We start from the raw sequence: 9,534 nt of genomic DNA, 5'->3' as shown, positions 1-9,534 counted from the left end.
CCTAGTGGCAACTGACAGCTGCAACACCTCTGGCAGCCAGTCTGCTGCTGCTAGCTGATCGTGCATTCCCATTGGCTATTGGAAAGCCCTGTTGTGGGAGAAGGCTTTGCGGGATCACACACACACAGGAAATAAAAACAATGCTGTCTTCTTCATCCACCTCAGCTCTGAGGCCAGGGCTACTGGCTTGGCTGTGTCCCTCCTGCTCACTGATGGTGTGTAGGAGGTACCCAGGGGCCCTGGGCTCCATGCCCGGCTCCTCGTTCCCGGGGCTGTCCGCAATGCAGCTGTCGCAGAAGTCCAGCAGCTCCAGCGGGTCGCCGCCCTACCCGTGGCTGCAAACACACACCTTGATTCCCGAGTCGCCCGTGAAGCGCCGGTGCCGTCCTGGGGTCTGCTCCTTCCCTTCCCGCTGCTGCTGGGACGCCTCGTCCTCGTGGGCGTCCGGGGGGGCAGGCTCACACTCACGGGGTTTGGGGCTGCTCAGTGGCTGGAGCTCGTCCGTCCGCTTGCAGCGGCAGCTCAGGGTGATGATGAAGGTCCACACCAGCCAGAACCACCTAAGCTGATAGTAGTGTAAGCAGCATTCGGACTCTCCGCAGCAATGGCCTGATTCACAGGTGTAGCTCTGGTTCTTCTGGTCATAGCAGATCAGCTTGCTCTCTTTGGCTACTGTTTCTGTTGTTACGGGGATCGCTCATATTTCTTTATGATATAAGGCTTCGGTTTAAGGTGACATTTGTTAGGCATGCAGACTATTTGTCCCTCTTTTAAATTGGAGCAAGCGTGGAGCGATTTGACTGGAGCATGAGGAAATTTTAGTGGAGCGAGGAGCGGTGTTGAGCCAGGGTGTCCGCGGGGTTTTAAAAAGTATTAAAAGGTAGTAAATCACATAAGCAAAAATTAAAGCCATAAAAAAGTATTAAAAGGTATTACATGCAAATTTACGAGGTATTAAATTTTAGATTTTTTTTTAACTACAAATTGTCCATTTGTGTTTTAAAGTTTATCTGCAAAATTTCTCGCAAATTATTTTAAATGTGGATTAGCTCATTTCTTCATTCATAGATGATATCTATGATGCTGACGTCATATTCGGTGGTCGAGCGACGTCTTAAACAGTTTGCGCGCTGAAGTACGTGTTGGCTGCTTGTCACTACCGAATATGTTACACCTACCGAAAATGTAACTCTCGCTACTACGCATGCGCACGCTTGCCACTTCTGGAAGGAGGCGTGCTATTCTTACAGCATCGCGTCACATTTTGTCTTCTGTTGATTTTTGATGGGAATGTTGACAGCGAGAGGAAAGGGAAGATTTAACCTGATAATGATGGAGTCCTTCGACTTTAAAAGATTTTATTTCGCTTAGGTCTTTAATGCCCAATGTGCTTCAGAAGGAGCGACGTAAAATACAGGGTATGGCCATAAATTTTACAGTCAAAGGTGACATTTCTTTATGTACTACTCCCAGTTCGATGTGCTGTGAAGTTACTTAAACTAAGCCTGCTTTTTTCTCCTTAGTCATTTCTTTTCTTAATTGTATCAGTGTAATTACCACACACTCGTGTCAGTTATGGCAGCTGTGTCTTGTGGTGCTAAATGAAGCAAATTATATTTGTTTCTGACAGACGACCGATTGTTTTATCTTGGGCCAAACCCCACAACATAAACGTTATTTATGTTATGCAAATAAAAGTTCTTAACTATATATTTTGGTGTGATTTTTTTTTTAGAAAATGCTGTACATACGTTTTCTAAAGAAAAGGCATCCATTCAGCAATACCATTCGGTTAATGTCAGACACTAAAAGCAACGCGCACACAGATGCAAATATTACAATCGGCAAAGCAATATGGTTTAAATACCACAATAAAGTGACGGCTGAACTACAAATATAAACATCAATGACCCATCTCACAATACGTGACCAATGAATGATGATACACGACGTCCACGCCCTGAATCACGCAATCACGGTCTGCCGCAAAATGTGAATACATGCGCAGCATTGGGCCTGTGGAAGTGTACATTACGCATGCGTAATAACGAAGTGCCAGAAAATGTGGTTTCGTCGACGCATGCGTGATGAATGTGCGCATGCGTAGTAGCGGAAGTTACATTTTCGGTAGGTGTAACATTTTCGGTAGTGACACTGCCTCCACTCAGAAAAGCTAAGTCATAGTCGTCATGGGTAAGTGCAAATTTGCACGTAAGTGGTTAGAGGACCCAGCGTTTAAGGACTATGGAAGTAAAAATGTATATGAAGAATCGTTTTGGAATCAGATTGTGGATCCCAGAATCGTAATTGGATCGGATCGCGAAGTACCTAAAGATTCCCACCCCTAATTCTTTCAGGCTGTTCTTGTCCTTCAATCTCTCAGGATTGTGTCATCCATGACCCACCAAGCGGCAAGGTTTTCTTCCTCCAATAAGCAAAACAGTCTCAAAACCTCTAAGGTCACTGTGAAACCATTTTCCCTTACTTCCGCCTTCATTCCCAACTTCCCCATTCCCAGCAGGTTGACAGGATAATGGGAAGAAACTAGGAACTGGTGCTGACACACAGGGGCCCCTGGGCTCCGTCCCACTAATAAAGGTTCTGTTTCTTCTAGGAATCAGGGGATTCCTGAGGCACCAATTATTTTTGCAGTTCTGCCAGTGGTGGGGACTCCTGACACCTCCTCCTCTCTGATTGTTGACCTTGTAGCTCCCGTATCCACAAGGAAAGGGACTTCCCTTCCCTCCACTCTCAATTTAAGCAATGAGTCATCTGCTGGGCGCCGGGTTAAGGCGATGAACTGACCCTCTTCACTGCCCGTCCCCGCAGTCTCCTATTGGGCAGAAGTAGTGGGCCACCCAGGGCTTTGTACACTCTAGTTGAGATACTGGCTGGCAATATGTTCCTCCTGGTGGCAGGCATAGCACACCATAGGCCCTGGTCTTCCTGCCCCTCTCCCTCTTCCAGCTTGGTTCCCCTGCCCAACCTGAGGTTGAGGGCGGTTCCTGGAGAAGTGATTGTGATTCTCAAAGTTCCAGCATTTCCTGTCCCCTCCTGGTCCTCCAGGTGGACCCTGTCCTCTTCCTCTGCCTTGGGGTTTCCCTATAGCAAACTTAGCCACTGCTGCATGTTCCTCCTCCCTTCTTCCTTTCTTTTCTTCATACATTCTTTTCCTTTTCTCTGTTTCCTTCAGATTCTGCTCTGGGTGAAAGCTCTAAGACTCTAAGACTGGTCATGTCCTTTCCCCTCTAGTTGGGGTTAACTTGCTTCAGGGACTCTCGGATCTTGGGCCGCATTCCTTCCATGTAGAGGGTAGCCATCATTTCCCCCTGCTGTTCTATTCCTGCGCTCGAGTGCTGTTATACCAGGCTCTGCAACATCTTTATCACTTTGATGAGCTGCATACAGGCAAGACCAGTCCACCTCTGTGGGAAAACGAGCCTTAAAAGCAATTTCCAGGGAGTTCATCTGTTGGGCTCACCTAGCATTGTCTGATCTCTGGATCCCGGTGTCCCACGACACGCCCAGAGCAGCCCATGCAGGCCCCAACTTCTTCTTTAGTTCCGAAGCGCTGGGTTGATACACTCCATCCATGTCTTTCACAGCTGTGTGGAACTGAGCACCCCCACACTTCCATGGCTTGGGCAGAGATTCAGCCACCTCCCTGATTTCACCAGGCTCCCAGTTGCGTTGCACCACAATGACAGGGTCTCCTCCAGGTCAAGGATTCAGGACCTTCACCAGAGGAAACTGATATTTTCCCTTTTTCTGCCCTTTAAGCTGCAGGCGGCGTGAGTGGGCTTTACTATCTCAACCTTTGGGTACTTCTTTAGCATCATCCTCCTATTGGTCATCCTCCTCATCATGGGAAAACTCTTCCTGCTTTACAGAAGGCTGTGGCATCAGACCCACTGCCTCCTCTTCTTCATCAGCAGGGGCGGAGGGCTCAACGTTTCCTGGAGGAGGCGGGACATAGTCAAGAGGGTGGGGTGGGGCGGATACAAGAGATCTGAATTAGGATTTTTCCTTCTCTCAGCATCAGCTTCAGGTGGAGAAACAGCAGCAGTTGGATCGGCCCCCCTTTCCTCTCTGCTAACCATCACGTGGCTTTCCTTATCTCTCAGCTGCTCCACTCTAGTCTGCCACCCTCTCCTAGCTCTCATCAAGGCCACAAACTTTCACCGATAATAATATTCTGATTTGTACACTCCCTTACCATAACAACCATTTCCCCTCCTTTCCAGTACTGTCTCACAACATTCAAGCTCCAGTATGTTTAGAGTGCCCTCCTTTGGCCATCTACCCCCAGTCTGACGATTCCAATTTTCACAAGGCTTTTTTAGTCTCAGACCTGTCACCTGTTCTATTATCTGCCCTGGGGATGGCTTTCCCGGTCCCCCTTTATTACACCTCCTCATCTCCCCCTCGATCTCTGAGTCTTTTTCGGGAGGGGGTGAGTGTTTGCTTGACGTGCTCCCCATTATTTACCCTTTAACAAATGGTGTTCAACACAGGACCTATGGAATATCTGCTCTGGCTCTGATATCCTACACACTCCCCTTCTGCCCTCTCCCTGCGGCCAAGGTAGCTGCCGTCTGTACAGAGCACGCAGCTGCTGGGTGGCCACTAAACAACAAGGCACCTTGTTACTGGGTGATGAAGAATCATAAAAGAATCAAGTGTAACTCTAAACATTGGGTGTTTTGAAAGCAAGATTAATCAGCTCAACCCAGTCTGTATATCTCAGATCCAACACATGATTCCCCAAACACCTTTGTGCTGTATTAGTCCACAGGGATATTCCATTCAATGTTTACACTTGTATGTGACAGCGCTGAGCAAAATCAATTCGATGTATCTTCACTCCGATCCCGCCCAGAGACAAATTACTCAGAGCATAACCTTTCCCGGCACAAGTGGATTCCTGTCTGGCGACGGGGACACCAAGGCTCAGCCTGTTCTCCTCTCCCAGACAGGAATCCACCTGTGATAGGGAAAGGGTACGCTCCGAGTAATTTGTCTCTAGACAGGATCCAAGTGACCTATTATGTGATAGGTGAGGGCACAAGACCTTGGGAAAGTCCCTCACTCTGCTGTTCGTCTCTCCCAGGTCTGATCTCTCTTCAGGGACTATGGAACCAACGGCAGTCAGCTATCATGAGGCGAGGACACACAGCATTCAAAACAATCTCTTCTTGCCTGAGGCCTAAGACATAACAGACCCAACATGCCTCCCCCCCAGGGCCTACTAATGTCAAATTTGCTTTCCACATGTAAAATTAACTAGCTTTTTAAATGCCTTTATCTTTTCTAACTGTGTGCAGCACCCAAATTGCATCTCTCTCTACAAACATTGTCATTCTTAGGTCACTTTGGCGGAAGTAACAACCCTGTAAATAATTTTCACACTTGCAAGGCCACTAAAAATGATGCCTTTTCACATATTTACATGTGACTAAGTTTGGTGTGAAATCTACCCTATTTATGTTGTTTCTACTGCAACTGTACAACAGTTCTCAAAAATGTCTTTCATTAATGGCAATGGTATTGTGTACTTAAAGCACTTGTCTCTGAAACTATTACAGTGTTTCCCAATTGCTAAAACAATATGTCATGAACATTAAGGTAGATGATCATGTGCTTTAATTCAGTCCCAAAAATGACCACACTATTCCCAGATTTAAACACTGTATTTCTGTTGATAGCATCATATCAGATATTGGTTGCACCATTTCAGCAGATTGTGAAACATCTGAGTGAAATATGTGCTTTAAGTGACATAGTGAATGATTTTGAGTTGACTATTTGCTTTTGGGCTGTAAATCTGGGATTTGCACAGGTGAGTGAGATGTTACGATGTTGTGTTTGAATTTTTGAGAATTTGAGGACACCTTCAGAGTGTGTTTTAGCAGGCACTTCAGTATCACCTCAGTATTAGAGTCAGCTATGTTGAAGTTAAGCTGGTTCTCATACTGAGGGCCTGATTATCTGTATCAGGTGGGTTAAATTAGGGCTGTACAGTACCTAAGCTCTGCAGGGTGGTAGATCTCCAGGAGCAGGATTGGGCAGCCCTGCTTTAGAGAATGCAGACCAATTACTGCTGTGCACTTCACTATGAACTCAGCCCCTCCTTTTCCAGAAAACTGAGCAGTGCAATGTATTCTTTCAGGCTGTTCTTGTCCTTGGCATACAGTTTCTCAGGATTGTGTCATCCACTAGCCACCAAGTGGCAAGGTTTTCTTCCTCTAATAAGCTCCTAAATCCTTCCACTCTAATGACCGAAACTGCCACATACCACTTCTCCTGGTCAGCTGACAAACGGACAGATGCAGCAGCCCTTTTTTCTGCCACAATTAGGTAATCAAGCACAACAGTCTCTCCCATTTTTCCGTCTCTCTCAAACTCCTTTATCCACTCAGCCCCTCCTTTTCCGGAAAACTGAGCAGTGCAATGTATTCTTTCAGGCTGTTCTTGTCCTTCAATCTCTCAGGATTGTGTCATCCATGACCCACCAAGCGGCAAGGTTTTCTTCCTCCGATAAGCAAAACAGTCTCAAAGCCTCTAAGGTCACTGTGAAACCATTTTCCCTTACTTCCGCCTTCATTCCCAACTTCCCCATTCCCAGCAGGTTGACAGGATAATGGGAAGAAACTAGGAACTGGTGCTGACACACAGGGGCCCCTGGGCTCTGTCCCACTAATAAAGGTTCTATTTCTTCTAGGAATCAGGGGATTCCTGAGGCACCAATTATTTTTGCAGTTCTGCCAGTGGTGGGGACTCCTGACACCTCCTCCTCTCTGATTGTTGACCTTGTAGCTCCCGTATCCACAAGGAAAGGGACTTCCCTTCCCTCCACTCTCAATTTAAGCAATGAGTCATCTGCTGGGCGCCGGGTTAAGGCGATGAACTGACCCTCTTCACTGCCCGTCCCCGCAGTCTCCTATTGGGCAGAAGTAGTGGGCCACCCAGGGCTTTGTACACTCTAGTTGAGATACTGGCTGGCAATATGTTCCTCCTGGTGGCAGGCATAGCACACCATAGGCCCTGGTCTTCCTGCCCCTCTCCTTCTTCCAGCTTGGTTCCCCTGCCCAACCTGAGGTTGAGGGCGGTTCCTGGAGAAGTGATTGTGATTCTCAAAGTTCCAGCATTTCCTGTCCCCTCCTGGTCCTCCAGGTGGACCCTGTCCTCTTCCTCTGCCTTGGGGTTTCCCTATAGCAAACTTAGCCACTGCTGCATGTTCCTCCTCCCTTCTTCCTTTCTTTTCTTCATACATTCTTTTCCTTTTCTCTGTTTCCTTCAGATTCTGCTCTGGGTGAAAGCTCTAAGACTCTAAGACTGGTCATGTCCTTTCCCCTCTAGTTGGGGTTAACTTGCTTCAGGGACTCTCGGATCTTGGGCCGCATTCCTTCCATGTAGAGGGTAGCCATCATTTCCCCCTGCTGTTCTATTCCTGCGCTCGAGTGCTGTTATACCAGGCTCTGCAACATCTTTATCACTTTGATGAGCTGCATACAGGCAAGACCAGTCCACCTCTGTGGGAAAACGAGCCTTAAAAGCAATTTCCAGGGAGTTCATCTGTTGGGCTCACCTAGCATTGTCTGATCTCTGGATCCCGGTGTCCCACGACACGCCCAGAGCAGCCCATGCAGGCCCCAACTTCTTCTTTAGTTTCGAAGCGCTGGGTTGATACACTCCATCCATGTCTTTCACAGCTGTGTGGAACTGAGCTCCCCCACACTTCCATGGCTTGGGCAGAGATTCAGCCACCTCCCTGATTTCACCAGGCTCCCAGTTGCGTTGCACCACAATGACAGGGTCTCCTCCAGGTCAAGGATTCAGGACCTTCACCAGAGGAAACTGATATTTTCCCTTTTTCTGCCCTTTAAGCTGCAGGCGGCGTGAGCGGGCTTTACTATCTCAGCCTTTGGGTACTTCTTTAGCATCATCCTCCTATTGGTCATCCTCCTCATCATGGGAAAACTCTTCCTGCTTTACAGAAGGCTGTGGCATCAGACCCACTGCCTCCTCTTCTTCATCAGCAGGGGCGGAGGGCTCAACGTTTCCTGGAGGAGGCGGGACATAGTCAAGAGGGTGGGGTGGGGCGGATACAAGAGATCTGAATTAGGATTTTTCCTTCTCTCAGCATCAGCTTCAGGTGGAGAAACAGCAGCAGTTGGATCGGCCCCCCTTTCCTCTCTGCTAACCATCACGTGGCTTTCCTTATCTCTCAGCTGCTCCACTCTAGTCTGCCACCCTCTCCTAGCTCTCATCAAGGCCACAAACTTTCACCGATAATAATATTCTGATTTGTACACTCCCTTACCATAACAACCATTTCCCCTCCTTTCCAGTACTGTCTCACAACATTCAAGCTCCAGTATGTTTAGAGTGCCCTCCTTTGGCCATCTACCCCCAGTCTGACGATTCCAATTTTCACAAGGCTTTTTTAGTCTCAGACCTGTCACCTGTTCTATTATCTGCCCTGGGGATGGCTTTCCCGGTCCCCCTTTATTACACCTCCTCATCTCCCCCTCGATCTCTGAGTCTTTTTCGGGAGGGGGTGAGTGTTTGCTTGACGTGCTCCCCATTATTTACCCTTTAACAAATGGTGTTCAACACAGGACCTATGGAATATCTGCTCTGGCTCTGATATCCTACACACTCCCCTTCTGCCCTCTCCCTGCGGCCAAGGTAGCTGCCGTCTGTACAGAGCACGCAGCTGCTGGGTGGCCACTAAACAACAAGGCACCTTGTTACTGGGTGATGAAGAATCATAAAAGAATCAAGTGTAACTCTAAACATTGGGTGTTTTGAAAGCAAGATTAATCAGCTCAACCCAGTCTGTATATCTCAGATCCAACACATGATTCCCCAAACACCTTTGTGCTGTATTAGTCCACAGGGATATTCCATTCAATGTTTACACTTGTATGTGACAGCGCTGAGCAAAATCAACTCGATGTATCTTCACTCCGATCCCGCCCAGAGACAAATTACTCAGAGCATAACCTTTCCCGGCACAAGTGGATTCCTGTCTGGCGACGGGGACACCAAGGCTCAGCCTGTTCTCCTCTCCCAGACAGGAATCCACCTGTGATAGGGAAAGGGTACGCTCCGAGTAATTTGTCTCTAGACAGGATCCAAGTGACCTATTATGTGATAGGTGAGGGCACAAGACCTTGGGAAAGTCCCTCACTCTGCTGTTCGTCTCTCCCAGGTCTGATCTCTCTTCAGGGACTATGGAACCAACGGCAGTCAGCTATCATGAGGCGAGGACACACAGCATTCAAAACAATCTCTTCTTGCCTGAGGCCTAAGACATAACAGACCCAACATGCCTCCCCCCCAGGGCCTACTAATGTCAAATTTACTTTCCACATGTAAAATTAACTAGCTTTTTAAATGCCTTTATCTTTTCTAACTGTGTGCAGCACCCAAATTGCATCTCTCTCTACAAACATTGTCATTCTTAGGTCACTTTGGCGGAAGTAACAACCCTGTAAATAATTTTCACACTTGCAAGGCCACTAAAAA

Source organism: Paramormyrops kingsleyae, chromosome 25 (assembly GCF_048594095.1).
Source record: "Paramormyrops kingsleyae isolate MSU_618 chromosome 25, PKINGS_0.4, whole genome shotgun sequence".
Classification (NCBI taxonomy): Eukaryota; Metazoa; Chordata; class Actinopteri; order Osteoglossiformes; family Mormyridae; genus Paramormyrops; species Paramormyrops kingsleyae.
The sequence above is the reverse complement of the archived record's forward strand: the minus strand, read 5'-3'. Positions refer to the sequence as shown.